Below are 19,720 nucleotides of genomic sequence, written 5' to 3' on the forward strand. Positions count from 1 at the left end.
CTTCAAAACGCCCGACCGGGCGAACTCTCTGGAATCTCAGCTATGCATTTTCGACGAACTTCCAGCTTCTAACACCCGAAACTACACTCAAAGCACGACTTGGTGAGCTACAATTAACATAAAAACCGGGGTAAAGAATAGGAAATATGCTTCGCATCAAGGGGCCTCCGATTGGACCTCGAACGACCCGCTGCTGCTTCCCCTAGCCTTCCGCTGGGCAGCCTTTTGCCCAATCGGGCGACGACGCCGGCGGGAGTCTGATTGAGGTAGCGGGGACACTTCCTCGGCTTCTGGGCGCTCGTGCGAACCAGCACTGCTGCTGTATTAACCGGAAGCGTTGATCTTCGTCCGCTTCTGCTAGCCCGATTCGACACCCCCACAAAACTTTTGGAAATCCTTCACCACGAGATAGGACTCCCACTGGTCGAAATCTTTGAACTTCAAAGATCTGTCGGGGTACTGCGCCAGGGCACGGTTCTTCACATCCTCCTCGGACATACCGCTGGTTGCCTGGCGGAGATTGTTTTGGTAGAGGCCGGCAAATCGACTAAGCTTAGGCCTCAACCGCTCCCACTGTTTCCGGCATTGTTCGGGAACGCGACACTTTGCCCCAGCCGATTTGTGTGTGAGGTAGGCATCAGCGACGCGATGCCACAGTCTGTCAATATGCTGGTTAGCACCGACATATGGATCCTCGACTATTGAAACCCAAGCCTTCGAAAGCGCGACGTTTTCCCACACGCTCCAGACCGTCCTCTTTCTCGTCTCCTCATCATCCTCCTCCTCAGCCAACCTTCGCGAGGAAGAGCCAGTGGCTTTCCCCTTGCCCTTGCCCCTGCCACGACCCTTGCCCCTGCCCCTTGCCGCTGTCCCCACATCATCGGGAGTCTCCCTGACTGGAGATAGCCCCAACTCCTCAAAAGAGAAAGTTTCCACGCCGGTGAACTGAGTATGCGGAACAAAACTGGAGGGGGTATCAGCAGACAACATATCGATAACCGGTCGATAGACATCGTCCGCTAGTGGTTCAGGCCCCCTGCCACCCCCTCCCCCAGGCATGGTCTGCATCATCCCCGGCATCATCCCACCCATCCCCATCATATTTGGGGTCATGCCCCCCATCCCCATCCCCATCATATTTGGGGTCATGTCCCCCATCCCTGCTGCCCTGGGCATCATACCACCCATCCCACCCATCCCACCCATCCAATTGTACATATTGCAGTAAGGGGACATCATACCACTCATCCCACTCATCCCACCCATACCACCCATCCTACCCATTCCACCCATCCCCGACATTGCCGGAACCGTTGTCGCATTTTCGCTAGAGTTTCCCTCCAGTTCGGCGGGAAACGTTGGAGTCTGCGACTCGCTCGTGGCGGGGGAGTTCCTGTCGTTCTCCATTAAGTAGAAATGAAATTTGTAGTAAAAGAAGAGAGAAACTTGTTAACACAAGTGGTGCGAATGAAATGAAGTTCAACGAGTCGTATATATAGAGTTTTAAAAAAAAAATTTAATACCGGACGTCCGACCCACGCCACAATGGCGGACGTCCGCCCGCCCGTCGCCCGCACGTCCGAGGACATCCGACGTCCTTAAGGGACGTCCGTATCCGACTTGCCACGCCACAATGGCGGACGTCCCGGTCGCCCGTCGCGGATGTCCGACCGGACGTCCGCCATTGGAGATGCTCTTACATTCATGTTTGGTGGATTCCGAAATGAATATACATGATCAAGATTAACATGTAAAAAGACTTTTATATCCTTAACACAAAATGCTAAAATAAAAGTAAATGAAAAAAACCCACAATTAATTATTATTCCACTACCTAATATTTTTACATACTAACCTGACATGTATTTTTATAAATGAATTTACATTATATACATACAGGAAAAACAGAAAAAAATAAATCAGAAATAATTTCCTACAAATAATTTACTGACATGCATAAGTTCAAAAAATGGAAAAATAAATTAGGAAAAATAAATACAAAATCTTTGCAAACATTATTTCCTTTCAACACCAAAATCCTAAATTAATTAATAAATATAATCGAAATATAAAAAAAATTAGTTATCTTCTTCTCCACCGACGAGGGCTCAATACCAGACGTGTCTCAGACTCCTTTTTTCTTCGCCGCCGTCTCCGTCGGTGGCGCCTCCACCTACTCGGCATCTACACAACAAAAACCCCATCACCACCATCTCCAGTGCCACCTCGAGACACTTCATCAGCCCCCGATGCACGCCAAGCACCGCCAGACATTCATGAAAGCAGCCAAAATCAAACAAAACACTACCACTACCAGGCAAAAATCGAAACCCTAAAATAGAAGTGTTTGATGAATTGACTGACTGAAAGCTTTATATATCACGCATGAAACTAGAATTCAGACGTATGTCTGAATGATTTCAGGTGTTCGTGCTCTATTGTTATTGGATTTCCTTCCTTTCGTCGATTTCTTTTAAAGGATATTTTGAAACAAAAACAAAGTTGACTAACAATTTAATTATAATATACTCCATCCGTCCACGAAAAATAGAGCACATTTGCCATTTTTTATTGTCCACGAAAAATAGGGCACATTCAAAAAGGAAAGTTTTAAATAACTTTTTTCTTACTTTTTTTTCCTTCTCTCTTACTAATAATATGGACCCCGCATTCTCCTAACACTACTTCTCTCTTACTTTTTTCCCATCTCTCTTACTTTACCAAATCTACATTAAAACACGTGTCATTCACAAAGTACCCTATTTTTCGTGGACGGGAGAGTAATATACAGTATATCCTAATTAACTAAATAATGAAACGCGGATAAAAATTAACTACTGAAGTATTAATATCCAGAATCTTATCAAAATAACAAAACAAAAACTAATAAAATCTAACAAAAATAAGGAAAATTGATATCCAAAAAATCAGGGGATTTTGCTTGAAACACCGGAAAAGAACAAATATACCAAAAATACATAAGATAAAATATACTCTATCCGTCCCTAATAATTTATCACCATTTGACTCGCATGAATTTTAAGTAATGTAATAGAAAGTTTGTTAAAAAAGTTAGTGACACGTAATTCATTTGAAATGTATATATATCCCTATGTATATTATATGTATGCAACGTTTAATATAATTCTCTTATATGGTTTGTACAGCGGTTTGGTGACAAATTGATTCCTAGTTCGAACGTATTATTGAATTCTAATTTTGTTTATTTTCTCTAGTAATTTTTGTATAAATAATTTTATTTTGTAATCATAAAGAATGATTTTCATAATTTAAGATTAGAAATTAATTTCTTCAATCCCATAAATAATAATGTAAATAATATATTCCCTCTGTCCCTGAATAGTACGAACTTTCTTATTTTAGAAAGTTTTTTTTTTCTCTAATGAGGTGAGACTCATTCTACACTATCAATACTTTAAGTACGAAATGTTCATACTCTTTGGGAACGAAAGGAGTACAATATTAGCAAAATCAATTTCAATACTATGTACTTTATAAAATATATATTCTTTAATTATTTCTATATCGATGTTATTTTATCTCTAAATTCTATTCTCATCTTCTAATTATTGATCTTATTATACATGTTTTGCGTGCAATTCTCGCTTATGTTCGATTTGTTTCCATGTCATTGACACTGAAAACAGTCAACCAATTTTAACAATTATTTATGCCCCAAAAATTAAAATCCCAGCTCAGCCATGTCGTGGGTCCTACTTTTATATATTAGTCAGCGATCCTAACAGTTTTATAGTACTCCCTCCGTCCTCCATTAGACCATCAGCAGTGGGGCGCCCTATGGCGCGCCACGTCAGCATTTTTATCCTCCTCCTTCTCCACCTGCAGTGGGCGCCCTAAGGCGCGCCCTATGGCCCGCCACATCATCAATTTTGTAATATTTACAAAATACATACGAATTAAAAAAAAACTAAAATACATTTAAAAAACGAATTTTAAAAACTTCATTCATTTAATAAAAATTAATACATTACAATGCGAAATAATAAAAAACGCAAACTCAGCGACAGCGGTTACGAGCCCACACTTCTTCAATCATGTCGTTCATGAGCTGCGCATGCTCGCGCTGCATTTGCGAATAGCATGCCGCCATGGCCTCTTCAACGGCTGCATCTAATGCTTCGTCAATCGAACGACCGAAATCAGACGAACTAGAACTATTGGTGTCTTCGCCGGGATTCATTTTCGTTGGATGTTGAGAGAGAATATGTTGAGAGATAGTCGATATGTTCGTATGCACAACTGAATGAGAAACGAGATTTATATAAAAAAACGAAACCGCGTGCCTTCGTCCGCGGCCTTCACAATGGGGCTGACGATGTCGCGGACGATGACCATTGTCCGCGACGTCCGCAATGGAGCGGACGATGGCCATCGTCCGCGGTTTAAGTCGCGCCCGAAGCATATTCCGCGACTATCGTCCGCGGCCTATGCCACACACCCACAGTGGGGGCGGACGATGAATGGCGCGGACGATGCGCGCCATCGGGCGTGCCATCGTCCGCCCATTGCGGATGGCCTTAAATGGCACCAATTTCTTTTTTTTTCGGTTCGTCCCCAATTAATTGGCACCCTTCATTTTCACTACTTTTGGTAACGGATCCCGCATTTCACCAACTCATTCCACAAACATTTTATTATAAAATAGATATATAAAAGTAAGACCTACGTTCCACTAACTTTTTCCAACCACTTTTCACTACATTTCTTCAATCATGTGCCAAGTCAATCGACGTCAATTAGTGGGGTCGGAGGGAGTAATAAAATGTGAGTGCGAATGAGTTATTGGAATGTGGGGTTCATTGTCAAAAATGGAAATAATTACAAATTTTGAGGGACAAGAGGAAGGAAGTACACAGATTCTATAATTTTAAAAAGTATTAAAACTAAGTTAGTATATATAAATAAATGTATAACAGATGATGAAGCCGACTCCATAACAAAACATTGAGAGAGAAAGAGAAGAAAGAGCGCAAACATGTTTCCGAGCGGAATTGGGTTCAAACCGAGCGGGGAGCAGCTGATCTAAGGTTTCCTGTTGCCGTGGGCAAAGGGACAGAAGATCCTGTGGGAAGGCGTCGTCGAGAAGCAGATGTACGGCGAGAATTTCCCGTGCGAGCCGTGGAATGTTTTCAGCGACATCGAATCGTCTTATCATTCGAAGATCGAGGAGAAGGCCGCGATCAAATACACCATCTACGCCTTCACTACGCTGCTTAGGCCTTTTTCCAATTCAAAGAGGGTTTCAAGAAGAGCCGGGAACGGCACGTGGCGCGGTCAGGCGGGCCCAAGGAGATCGAAAACTCCGAAACCGGCTGCGTCATCGGCCAATCGAGGATGCTCGCGTATCAGCACTCTGGTGAGGCGGACGTCGGGCACTGGACGATGCACGAGTATTGCCTCAGCGATGAATATGTTAAAAGTGAGTGGAAGATCAAACGCGGCCGATCTCGTCGTGTGTAAGATCACCAAAACGGTCAAGAAAGTTCCATACGCGCAACCCGGCGTTGTTTCGACTGAGCAGCTGATCGACGATGGTTTGGTTGCTTCAATCAAGAGGGCGGCGGAGGTCGATCTTCGAAGTGGAGAAGGTGATGATTTGAAAAGTCAGAAATGCCACGGTAAGGAATTCATTTAGGGATGAAAATTATGCACACAACATGTTTGTGGACTCGTCTATATTATTTTTCGGTTTTATATTCATGGCTGCGATGATCGGCTAAATCATATCACAGATTCACAGGACTCAGGTTATTCGCTTTCTTTTGTATTGCTTCAGTTTTCTCATGATGGTTTTCGTATTTCTGAGTTCAATTGAATTATATAAATCCTTTTCGAAGAATTAGAACATATGCTGTTATCGGTTGCGCACCAACTATTTGTTAAAATGATTGAACGTTCTTGTTGAATTTGCGCACCAATTCAATTTTCCTTTTTATGTTCAGTAGTTACTAATTTTTATCCGCCCAATATTGTAATTAGTACACAACATTCCAACCAATATAATTATACAGACTAATTTTTTTTATAACAATACAAGAAGTAAAAATATATTTATATTTAAAGAGAATCGACAATGGTTTCTCATTTACCCCTTAGTGACTCAAAGCTGATGCTCTTCATCGTCACAAAATATTCTGGTCTATAGTTAAACATATTACATAATTCTTTTTCAGTATGAATACTTAAATTAAAACTCAAAGGCGTCGGTTCACCTTGATGGAACTTGTTGATCTCCTACGAAAAAACTATCTCCATGTCGCCTCTCGGGTCCTTCGATCTCGCCAAAGAAAAACTTCTTTGTTGTTCTTCGGTCGGAACCGTGACGTCAAATCCATTCGCCCCATGTGTGATCATCGGTTGCGGAACCCATCCATCACCTGAACCTTCAGGATTCGGCTGCGGCTGTACGGAAGCCAATATTCATTAGTGAATATGAATGAAAAAAAAACAAAAACAAAATATCAATGAATATGAATGAAAAAAAAACAAAAACAAAATATCAATACGGACTATGTTACCTAAATATATTTTGAAAATATATTTTTAGGTAATTCATATATTTCAAAATAAACAGATTACGTACCCTCGTCTCCATTAGTTGGTGAAAATCAGAATCGAACAAATCTCCAGACTCCTTCATCCAATCAAGACTAGCAGCTGAATATTCTTTGAGTTCGCATTTCTGTCTTTTCATATCTGAATCTTCTCCATTTCGAAGAAAATCGACCTCCGCCGCCCTCTTCATTGATACAGTCGGAACTGGAACCGGAACCGGAGCTTCATAACTGTTGAAAGATATGAGTATTATTCATTCAACTTGTTCAGAGAATTACAATAGGTATGCCTCCTTTAAATAGGTCAAATGTTACATAAAATTGGCAAGATTTGCCATAATACTCATTCCCTAATTAATTTTTTTTCCTTGCTTACCTATTTTCCTTACTTACATATTTTCCTTTCTAACACTCCCCCTCAAGTTAAGTAATGAGATTACCAATACTTAACTTGCCCAATACCTCATGGAAGCTTCTTGCATCGACAGCTTTCGTAAGTATATCCGCCAACTGATCTTCAGATCTCACAAAAGGAAGTTCTACCGTCTTGGCCTCTATATTGTCCTTGATGAAATGTCGATCCACCTCGACATGTTTTGTCCGATCATGCTGAACTGGATTTTCAGATATACTGATTGCCGCCTTATTATCACAGAACAACTTACATGACTTCTGTGAGTTTAAGTTCAACTCAGTCATCAATTTCCTCAGCCACAGAATCTCAGTCAACCCACTCTTAATCCCTCGAAATTCAGCTTCTGCACTTGACAAGGCTACCACTTTCTGTTTTTTGCTTCTCCACGTGACAAGATTTCCTCCCACAAAGGTAAAATATCCAGCAGTTGATTTTCTGTCATTTGGGTTCCCTGCCCAATCAGCATCCGTGAATCCATGAATCTCTAAATGTCCATGATTCTCGAATAGAATCCCATGGTTCGTTGTCCCTTTCAGATATCGAACAATCCTCAGTGTTGCTTCCCAGTGAGCTACTTGAGGTGCATGCATAAACTGACTAACTACTCCAACTGCATAAGCTATGTCGGGTCTAGTGTGGGATAGGTATATCAATTTCCCAACTAAACGTTGATATCTCGTGCGGTGAGTGGCTTCAGCTCCTTCAACTATCCGCAGACCATGATTCTGAACCATAGGAGTATCTGCTGGCTTACAGTCCAGTAGTCCTGTCTCGGTTAACAAGTCAAGTACATATTTCCTCTGACTGATGAAGATCCCCTTCTTTGACCTTAGCACTTCTATACCCAGAAAGTACTTTAGTAATCCCAAGTCCTTCATTTCAAACTCTGCAAACAAATTCTTCCTTAGCTTGCTTACTTCCTCTTCATCATCTCCCGTGAGAATCATGTCATCTACATAGATGATGAGGCATGTAATCTTTCCTTCTCTTTTCTTCAAGAATAATGTATGATCAGAGTTGCTTTGTTCATACCCATACTTCTTCATTGCCTCGGAGAATCTCCCAAACTAAGCTCTAGGTGACTGCTTTAGCCCATATAGTGTTCGTTTTAGTTTGCAAATCTTTCCTCCTTCGAAATCTCCAACAAATCCAGGTGGTGGCTCCATGTAAATGGGCTTTTTCAGTTCCCCATGTAAGAATGCGTTTGTCACGTCGAACTGATGTAGTGGCCATTCCCTGACTGCCGCTATTGAGAAGAGCACTCGAATAGTACTCATTTTTGCTACCGGTGAGAATGTTTCAGCATAATCAACTCCATAAGTCTGAGTGTATCCTTTGGCCACAAGTCTCGCCTTATACCTTTCAATCGACCCATCTGGCCTCCGTTTGATAGTGAAGACCCATCTGCATCCCACAGTTCGAACTCCATCAGGTTTAAGACATACTTCCCATGTATTGTTCTTCATCAGAGCCCGCATTTCTACTAGCATTGCTTCTCGTCAGTGAGCAATTTTCATAGCCTCATCGGCCGTATATGGGATTTCTTCTTCTTCGTAAAGTGCTGCTTCAAACGCCCTAGCCATCTCTGTTAGATTTGCTTTAGCCAGATTCGCCATAGAATATCGGCTTCTACTAATCCTCTCAGGACTGTATCTCTTAGCCGGGACCCCACGAGTAGTTCTGTTGGGGAGTATATAGCGGCCGGTATCACCATCAATTGCTGCATTCTCATTCTCGTCTACACCAAAAGTGTCAGGAGTAATAACTGTATTATCTGAGCTAGTTTCAGGAATTACCTCGGATATCACTAGAGGAGGACTCGATTCAGGCGTAGGCGGTTGAGGAGGCTCTACAGCAGATGTGACTGACTCGGCAGTGACACTAGCTTGTTCTGTTGGTTCGACGTTCGAGATACTTGGATGTGGCATCGGAAAACTGAGGGGTCCAATTTTATCACACTCCCCCCTGACCCCGAGGTTGGGTGTGATAGAAGTATTCACTTTCTAGAAAATTACAATTCATGGTTGTTATAACCTTCCTAGACCCCGGGTGATAGCATCGATAGCCCTTCTGATTTACCCCATACCCCAAAAAAACACATTTTATTGCACATGCAGAAAATTTTCCTCTTTTGTGTTTCGGTACATGCACATAAACGGAACAACCAAAGATTTTGAGCGGAAGTATGAGAGGTGGGGGAATATCAGTTAGGGATGCGAGAGTCTGCAAAGGAGTTTTCATACCCAAAATTTTTGTAGGCAAACGATTAATCAGGTAGACAGCAGTGGCAACAGCTTCGGGCCATAAAAATTTAGGAACATTTGAGTAAAAAAACAGGGCTCTCGTGACCTCTAGGATTATCCTATTCTTTCGTTCAGCTACACCATTTTGTTCAGGAGTGTAAGGACAAGTAGTTTGATGAACTAACCCCTTTTCTTTAAAAAAATCAGTCATGTCTTTGTTAACAAATTCCCTACCATTATCGGATCTAAGAATTTTGATCGTGGTTTGGAATTGTGTCTGGATCATTGTAAAGAAACGGGTAAATTTTTCAAAAACGTCAGATTTATGCTTCAAAAAATATACCCAAGTCAATCTAGTGCAGTCATCCACAAAAATGAGAAAATATTTAAAACCATGATCACCAACAATAGGAGCTGGACCCCAAACATCGGCATGCACTAGAGAAAAAATAGTCTTAACACGAGTATCACTTGATCTAAAGGATTGTCTGTGGTTTTTTGCCAAAACACAAGATTCGCAAGTAATATCCTTAAAATGAAAAAACTTTGGAAAAAGCAATTTTAAATACCCCGAGGATGGATGCCCCAATCTGCGGTGCCACAACTAAGCTTCCCGATTTGTAGATCCGTGAGCAAGCATCGCAGTGCCACCTTGTTGAGTAATCTCATCCACATAATAAAGACCTTGACGCTCAGTGCCACGCCCAATTATCCTCCTCGTCCTGATATCCTGTAATACACAGAAATTTGGATGCATTAGTAACGTACAGTTTAATTCTTTCGTCACGTGGCTGATAGACATAAGTTTATGAGATAATTTGGGCACATAGAGGCAATTTGTAAGCTTCAGGGTTGGGGATATTTCAATGGTTCCACTCCCACCCACAGCGGTCAACTCTCCATCGGCAGTTTGAATTTGGCTTTTAGTTGCCCCATTAAATTCACAAAAATCTTTCATATCGTAGGTCATAGTATCAGTTGCCCCACAATAAAAAATCCACTCACTCTCCTTAGGGTCAATTTTACTTTGGGCAATGCATGCAATAGGTATATTTTCCAAGGGTGCAAAACGATTTGGGCTTAAGACGGAACTTTCAGACAGTTTTGGGGTCAAACGTGGAATATAGTTTTTCTGGGGTCCTAACTGTAATTTTCGCGGGTCATATTGCATATATTCTGAACTATAAGGACCAGAAATTAAATTACTCATGCTTTGGGGTTTATTCTGAAAAACAAATTGGGGATCGGGGTTTCTCAACCCAATCCGTTACCTCCGTATGACCCGCCTCCTTTCTTCTCCGCGAAGGCTGCCTCGCCGGGCCTGCCGCCTCCACCCGGTTGAGGACCGGTATCTCCTGCTCTCCCACGGGTGTTAGTCATCTCCCTATTCCCTGCTTCTTGCAGAAATAATCCGCCTCCATCTTCGACTCCGATGGCTAATCGAGCTTTAGCCTTTTGATTTTCATCCCACCATTCCGGAAATCCAACGAGGAGGAAACATGTATCTCGAGTATGTCTTTGTTTTCCGCAATGAGAGCACCAAAATTTTGATTTGTCGGGTTTGAAACCGCCTTGGCGATTGGGCTGTTGCGCGGCGGTTCGTGGTGGTGGCTGTTTTGGTCGCGGTGGTGGCTGGTTTCTGACGGCGAACCCGTGTCCGACTTGGCCCGATGATGATCCATCGTTGATTGCGCCGGTCTGGAGATCGATGTCTGCTGCCGGCATGATTTTCAACCGCGTAGCTTCTCGTTTTACCAGACCGTATGCGGTCTCGGCTGAGGGCAACGAGGTTTCCTTGAGAATATCCCTTCGGATCCCGTCATATCTTGCATTCAAGCCTGTTAGGAATTTGAACAGCCGTCTTGTTGCTACATACGTTCGAAGTTGGCTAATCCCCTTGTCGCAGCAATCCACAGGTTGATGTTGGCATCGGTCAATTTCGACCCAGATTCCGTGGAGATGTCGCCAATATGTTTCTAGCCCATGTTCCCCTTGCACGATTCGGCCTGCCTTTTCCTCTAGATCGTACAACAGATATGGATCTGCAGTACTTTCGAATGTAGTTTGTAGGCTCTCCCACAGAGCTTGCGCGGTTTGGTGATGTGCAAAGTCGACAACAATTTCTGTTTCGACGTTGTCAATTATCCATGAGAACATTGTCATATCGGCTTCCTCCCATTCTGTGTACCCCTTCATTCCAGGTTCCGGCGGCTGCCGTGTACCGGTGATATACCTGTTTGCTCGTCTTCCCACGATGGCTACTCTCATCAGCCGTTTCCATAGGGGATAATTAACCCCGTTGAGTTTTACGGCTAGAGTAACATTCTTACTCATCTTTAATCGTGTCTCCTCCATATTTGGTTTCTCTTCATCGTCTGACATGTTGCAGGTTGAAAATAACCGCCTTCTTGGTCGGGAAAGGTATTAGGCTATGATGATTTTGTTATGAGCCTTTGCTCTGGTACCATGTTGAAAGATATGAGTATTATTCATTCAACTTGTTCAGAGAATTACAATAGGTATGCCTCCTTTAAATAGGCCAATGGTTACATAAAATTGGCAAGATTTGCCATAATACTCATTCCCTAATTAATTTTTTTTCCTTGTTTACCTATTTTCCTTACTTACATATTTTCCTTTCTAACAATAACCGCCGCAGTACGGCTGAACAATAGAACCATCGCTAATCCTCGGATAACTCATCATCTCCGGTTCAACAACTGGAACTTCATAACTACCGTAGTATGGCTCCAAAATCGAAAATGGAACTTCATTTGCCGGTGACATGAACTGCACGGCAGACGCTGAAAAAAACTCATCGGATTGCTGCACAGTCGAAACAACACCGGGTTGTACAAATGGAACTTCGTATCCCGGTAACAAAAACTGCAGGGGAAAAACTAAATTAGATAACAATTTACGTATAAATTTGTATAACTCTCGAAAAAAAATAATTAAAAATAACAAGCACCTTATTTGCATCCTCCAACGGTTGCAGCGGCGCATGTCTCTCATCGGATTGTTGCACAATCGGAACAATATTGGGTTGCTCAAACGGATCAAAACCGGGATTTGCAAATGGAACTTCATTTGCCGCGAACAAAAACTACAGGGCGGACAAAGAAAAAAAAATTAGATATCAATTTACGTAAAATTTGGATAAATTTGACAAACTCAAAAAAATAATTAAAAATAACAAGCACCTTATTTGCGTCCTCCAACGGCGTATGTCTCTCATTGGATTGTTGCACAATCGGAACAATATTGGGTTGCCCAAACGGATCAAAACCGGGATTTGCAAATGAAACTTCATTTGCTGGGAACAAAAACTACAGGGGCGGACGAAGGAAAACAAAATTAGATATTAATTTACATAAAATTTGGATAAATTTGACAAACACAAAAAAATAATTAAAAATAACAAGCACCTTATCTGCGCCCTCCAACGGCGCATGTCTCTCATCGGATTGCTGCACAATCGAAACGACATTGGGTTGCGCAAACGGATCAACACCGGGATTTGCAAATGGGAGTTCAGTTTCTTATGACAAAAACTGCAAAGGCGGCAGCAGAAAAAAAAAAAACTAGATATCAATTTACGGATATATTTGAAAACCCTTAAAAATAAAAGAATTCTAAAGAAAAACAAATAGTACCTCATTTGCTTCGGCCGCACGTATCCCATCAGATGGCTTCTTCTTCACCGTTTTGGTGACCTTACACACGACGAAATCGGCCGCATTTGATCTTCCGCTCTTCTTAACAGATTCAGCGTTGAGGCAATACTCATGCATCGTCCAGTGCCCAACATCAGCCTCGCCTGATTGCTTGAACGCGAGCATCTTCGATTGGCCGATGATGCATCCGGTTTAGGAGTTTTCGATCTTCTTGGGCCCCGTTTGGCCGCCCACGTGCCCTTCCCGGCCCTTCTTGAAACCCTCTTCGAATTCGAAGCTCTAAGCAGCGTAGCGAAGGCGTGGATTGTGTACTTGATCGCGCCCTTCTCCTCCATCTTCGAATGATAAGATGACTCGATGTCGTTGAAAACCTTCCACGGCTCGCACGGGAAGTTCTCGTCGTACATCTGCTTCTCGACAATGCCTTCCCATTCGAGCTTCTCTCCCTTCGCCCACGGCAACAGGAAGTCTTCGATCAGGTGTTCCCCGCTCGGCTTGAACTCAATTCCATTCGGAAACGTCTTTGCGTTCAGCTGCTCCGCGGTCGGTTTGAACTTATCAATTGGAAACTGTTGAGAAAACCGGATAATTTTCTCTCAAATAGTGAAATGAACCGATTCAGTAATTTCAGAGTTAACCCAAAAGGGTCTACTCGATAAAATTATTTCTCCAAATAAATTCTTTAGAAAGACTGGCGGGGACTCTGTCCCTCTTAAATATCAAATTCCTAACAGAATTTATCAGTCGGTGTATTTATCACAATATAAAAACACCCAAAAGAACCGTACAAAACACTACTACAAAACCCGCAAATAATATTGAATACAATATCACAACAGAAAATAAACCCAGAAATAAATACGGAACAAAATAAATAATAAAGAAAGAACACACACTTTGATAACGGAGTTCGGTCAAATTGCCTACGTCTCCTAGCACCCTCTGCAGAGCCCGCTTATATTTAAGTGGAGAAGGAATACAATATTTGAGGTGTATTACAAATGAGGGAAGAATGCTCCTTTTATGGGCAGCTACTCCCCCCAACTTCTAACTCCCCATCGATGTGGGATGAGAAAGTTTGACAAACGTCAAAGTTTGTAGGCAACAAACTTCAACAAATCTCCACCTTGGCAAAATTTCAAATTCCACCGAACACGATTCTTCTCCACCCAAACAGACGACTCACGGTGCTTTCATATTGGCGCAGTCAAGCGCCAACTCCAAATCGCAGAATATTAACCAAGTCCAAACAAAGTTCAAACTTGGCTCTCGTCACCACCTTAGTCAACATATATGCAGGATTCTCCAAAGTCGGAACCTTTCGGATGACAATTTCCTCTTCTTCAAGAATTTCCCGCACAAAATGATAGCGAACATCAATGTGCTTCGTCTTTGCTAAATGAATAGTACTCTGGCTGTCAGAATATACTTCAAGTTGTTTCTGACCAACCCCTAATTCTTTCAGCAACCCATGAAGCCAAATTGCCTCCTTCGCGGCTTCAGTAATGGCCATGTATTCTGCCTCTGTCGTAGACAAAGCTACCGTTGACTGCAAGGTAGACTTCCAACTAACTGGCGCACTCGCTAAAGTGAACAAATAGCCCGTAGTAGATCTTCGCTTATCCACATCACCAGCATAGTCGGAATCACAATATCCAACTGCAAAATGACCAAGTGATTTATCCTGCTCAAACAACAAACCAATATCTACAATATCTTTGATATACCGCAGAATCCATTTCACAGCTTGCCAATGACCCTTTACTGGATCATGCATGTATCTGCTCACAATACCAACGGCCTGTGAAATGTCTGGTCTTGTACACACCATTGCATACATCAAGCTTCCAACTGCGTTAGCATAGGGAACTTTCGCCATATATTCTCGCTCATCTTCCGTTTTTGGAGATAACTGAGAACTAAGTTTCAAATGAGGAGCAAGTGGGGTACTTACAGATTTGGAATCATCATTTACACCAAAACGCTGTAGTACTTTGATCAAATACTGCTTCTGTGTCAGCCAAAGCTTGCCTCCCTCTCTATCCCTCGTAATCTCCATACCGAGAATCTTCTTGGCTTCCCCCAAATCCTTCATCTCGAACTCTTTACTCAACTGAGCCTTCAATCTGTCAATTTCAACTTGGCTCTTTGATGCTATCAGCATATAATCAACGTATAAGAGTAGGTAGATGTAGGAACCATATTAATTAATTAGTTATTACTCTAACGACGTGAAATCCATCATAAATTGTATACACTCATTTTTCTTTTTCACTCGAATAATTCTTGGAAATTGAAAAGTCACATTTTCTTAAAAATACTATTATTAAATTAAATACGCTTCGAAAATTATATGTAAATCAATAAAATTAAAATTTAATTATAAATATAAAGTTGAATGTTAATCGATTCGTTCGATTCAAAGAAGGAGAAGATAATCAGTTACTATTACTAATGGGTTAATAGTGAACATCAATACTCTCCTGATTAATGTTTGTGCTATAGTTGAAGTTGTGTTCTAAGACCCAACATATGTGTATATTAATAACTAATCAAACTATTTTACTTATATTTTTAAAATTTCCTAAGTCTTATACCCACTTTTAAAAAAGATATAATATTAAGACGTAGTTGTAATATTTAGTACTTTTCCGTTAAAAATCTTACTGTATATTTAAAAAATATAGAATACTTTTAAATTCGGCATACTTATTCACCATTAATTTAATTTGAAATTATTTCCGTACATAGCAAATCTATTTATACCTAAAAAAAACATAAAAACAATGCTTATTAGTATCTTCTCTTGGATTTATAATTATTTAAGGTAATTAGTTATTCTTTTTTTAAGAGCATCAATAGTGGCGCGGAATTTTCAAAAACACCTCCTGCCATGTTATACGGACTTCCCACTGCACTGCCACGTAATAAGGACTTCCTACTGCACAGTGGCAGACATCCCCAAGGACTTCCCGAAGGACTTCCCACAATTAAAAAAACCACAAATTCACAAATTAAACAATTTCCGGAATTAAACAATTTACGGAATTAAAATTTTGACACAAATAGGGAAAAAATTCCATTAAATAAAAAAAAAGAAAAGTACATTTCACCAAATAAAAAAAACATTTCAATAATTAAAAACTACATCAACGACGACCCATCCGCTGCCATACTTTTTCAATAATATCGTTCTGGAGCCGAACATGGGCTTGTCTTTGGCGCATGTCGGCAAATGCACGGACTCGATCGACATCGTCATGGGGTATCCCCATGCGTACATTGCTAGTGGTCACGCCGTGGCTTGGACCCGCAGCACCAACATCATCATTGGTCCAATCAGTCAGTACTGGACCTTCATCTTCGACAATCATGTTGTGCATGATAATGCATGCGTACATGATGTCGGCGATGCTGTCAACATACCACAGCCGTGTTGGACCCTTCACTGCCACCCATCGAGCCTGGAGCACACCAAATGCCCACTCCACATCTTTGCGCGCGGCCTCTTGGCGACCTGCAAAATAAATCTTCTTTTCATCTGTTGGGCATCTGACCGTATTCACAAAGACGAGCCACACAGGGTATATCCCATCCGCCAAATAATAGCCCATATTGTGCTGGTTGCCGTTGGAGACGAAGTTGACGGCCGGACCAACGCCCATGCACTGCTCGTTGAAAAGGGGCGACAACTGGAGGACGTTGATGTCGTTGTTAGATCCGGCTACTCCAAAATAGGAATGTCAAATCCACAGCCGGTAGTCAGCTACCGCTTCAAGGATCATCGTGGGATTCTTGGCCTTGAAACCAGTAGTGTACATCCCTTTCCAGGCAGCGGGGCAGTTCTTCCATTCCCTGTGCATACAATCTATGCTGCCTAACATCCCCGGAAACCCGTGCTGATTCCCGTGCATATGCAGCAGAGCCTGACAATCTTCGGGGGTAGGCCTCCGAAGATACCTATCCCCGAATATCTCCATAACGCCCTGACAAAAATACTTCAGGCAATCGCGGGTAGTCGTCTCGCCTATGTGGAGGTACTCGTCGAACATGGCGGTCGCGCCTCCGTATGCCAGCTGCCTGATTGCGACAGTGCACTTCTGAATCGACGTGTGGCCGGGTTTACCAGCCGCATCCTCCCGCACCATGAAATACCAGTATCGACGCTCCAAAGCGCCCACGATACGCAGAAAGAGCGGACGATGCATCCTAAACCGTCGCCGGAACAAGTTCTCCCCAAACCGTGGCTCCGGCGCAAAGTAATCCTCATATAACCGAGCGTGGGTAGCGAGGTGGTCCCGGGGTATTATAGTTCGATGATGGATGGGTCGAGGTACCGCCGGCGGCAAGGCCGCTTGTTCCTCCCTCTCCGCTGATTCCCGCACACGTGTATGAATCAGACACATCATGTGTTCATAATGCCCACATGATGTAGAGAGAGAAATGTAGTTCAACGAGTGGTGAGAGAAACTTGTTAAAACAAGTGGTGCTAATGAAATGCTGTTCAACGAGCCATATATATAAAAATTAAATAAAAATATTAATGCAATAAACGGGAATTCAGCACGGACGTCCGTGGGAGTCAACGCAATGGCGGACGTACGCACGCCCGTCGCGACGGAATTCCGCGTAACGCCGCGGAACTGCGGTGTCCTCGGCGGAATTCCGTATCCGTGCATACCATGCACAATGACGGACGTCCGCAGTGGAATTCCTGCACGCCGGTCGAAATTCCGCCGGGATAGGCGCCATTGATGATGCTCTAAAGAATAAGGTAATTAGTATACTCGGGGGTGTTCGGTTGACAAGATTAAATCTCATGATTAAATATGTATCATGTTTGGTTCATAAGATTGAACTCTTCAACTTAATCCTAGATGGATAGTCTCGATAATTGGTCATAGCCTCTCCCTCCAACTAAAATAATCACATGAGTTAATCCTAGATGGATAATCTTATGATATTGGTGATGATTTAGCGAATTTTTGATGGAAATAAATGCAAGTAATAAATGAAGATCACAACACTGAGAATTACGTGGTTCGATTTACTGAGGTAAATCTACGTCCACGGGAAGAATAGAGGGCAAATTTGTATTGCTTGATCTCGCTTACAGATTACAATACTGATTTGCTATATGAGATTCAGGATCTAGAGAGCTTAACCCTCGTCTATCTGATCTAAGTTCTATTTATACATTCGAACTAAGATCGTGGTTTGCAGCCCTGGTAGGGGGGTTGATAACTGCTTAATACCACTAAATAGATCGTGGGTGTAATGGAGGTCGTGGAGATCCTGCATGGGTCCACTATCTCCTTGTTCGGTCGAATACTGAGACCGAACTGCTGAACTTTGCCGATCAGCTTTTGCCGATCTGAGAGTTGAGCTCGATTGGTCGGCTTTTACCGAGCTATAGGCTGTGACCGAACTCTTTGGTTGTGCCGAACTGATACTACCGAGCTATAGGCTGTGACCGAACTCTTTGGTTGTGCCGAACTGATACTCTTTCTTGGGTTTTGGGCTGATGGGCCGTCACTGCTATTGGGCTCGCAATTAGGGCTTAGTTGTTTAGTTCGTATCCCATCACCACCCCCCCGAAAAGCGAAGTAAATCACTTCGGCATTTTGTAAGGGGGTCAGGAGGCGTGCTCTGCACGTGTCTGCATTAAATGTGACAGCAAATCCGGCCAGAGAATCCAGAAAAAGTGGGATTTGAAACGGTGCGACGAATTTGAAATGCCTTTGCGAATCTGATAAATATTTCCTCTCTTCATCATTGGAATACTTTTGCGATTATTTCTTCTGTATTCTCTCTCTTTTTCGTAAAATTTTCTTCCGCTTCTTCAAGAATTTCTTCAGACTTTCGACCATCAAAGAGTAAGAATCATGTCTTCTTCTTCTGAATCTGTTTCTGAATCAGGTAGTGGTAGGAAGGGGGGTGAGGGGTCTTATGGCCGGAAAAGGTCCGGGGAGAAGACGGTAGAATATTTTCACAGCATTTTGAGTAAGGATACTGTGATATCCTTACACGGAAAATATTTTCTTCCTGGGGGGTTAGTGGTGATTCCCGACGACATTCATAGGGCTAACTCGCCGCCGGAGGGTTATGCCACCGTTTACGAAGCCTGCTTAGAATGCGGGCTTCGTTTCCCTCTTCCCCCTGCCTTTGTAGAGCTTCTTGATTTTTTTCAACTTCCTTTAGGTCAGGTGACTCCAAATTCTTGGAGGCACTTATCGGCCTTTGCTGCCGAGCTGCGTAGACTAGAAAAGGATCTGTCTCTGAGGGCAATCCTTAATTTCTTTCAGTTTAAGAGAAAGGGATCCTGGTTTTACTTGATCCCTTTACAGCCCTTCAGAGCATTCTGTAAAACCAAATGGCCGAAGTGGCAAAATCGTTTCTTTTTTTACAATAGGACAGCGGCTCCGGACTTTTCCTGGAGAGGGCCGAAGTCCGTAATTCCTCATCCTCGGGTAGAACCGTTGGACGAGCTCGAGGGCGAGCTCAATAAGATTCCCATGATTAGGAAACAGTATTCGGAATCTGAGCTCGTCAAGGGTGACTTCGTGTTCGATTCCTCGTCTTCGGACGAAGAGACTGAGGGTGAGGATTTCTTTTTTATGCTTTACTGCTTTAGCGGCGAAAACTAACTTTGTTTTCTCGCTTTTTGGCAGTGAACATGCTAAGCAGGCTAGGTCGCAAATCCTCCGAATCCAAGGAGCCGGAGAAACAGAGAGCCACCAGCTCGGCGTCTGATGCCGAGAAGAATCCGAAGAGGCAGAAGACCTCTTC

Source organism: Salvia splendens, chromosome 5 (genome assembly GCF_004379255.2).
Source record: "Salvia splendens isolate huo1 chromosome 5, SspV2, whole genome shotgun sequence".
NCBI lineage: Eukaryota > Viridiplantae > Streptophyta > Magnoliopsida > Lamiales > Lamiaceae > Salvia > Salvia splendens.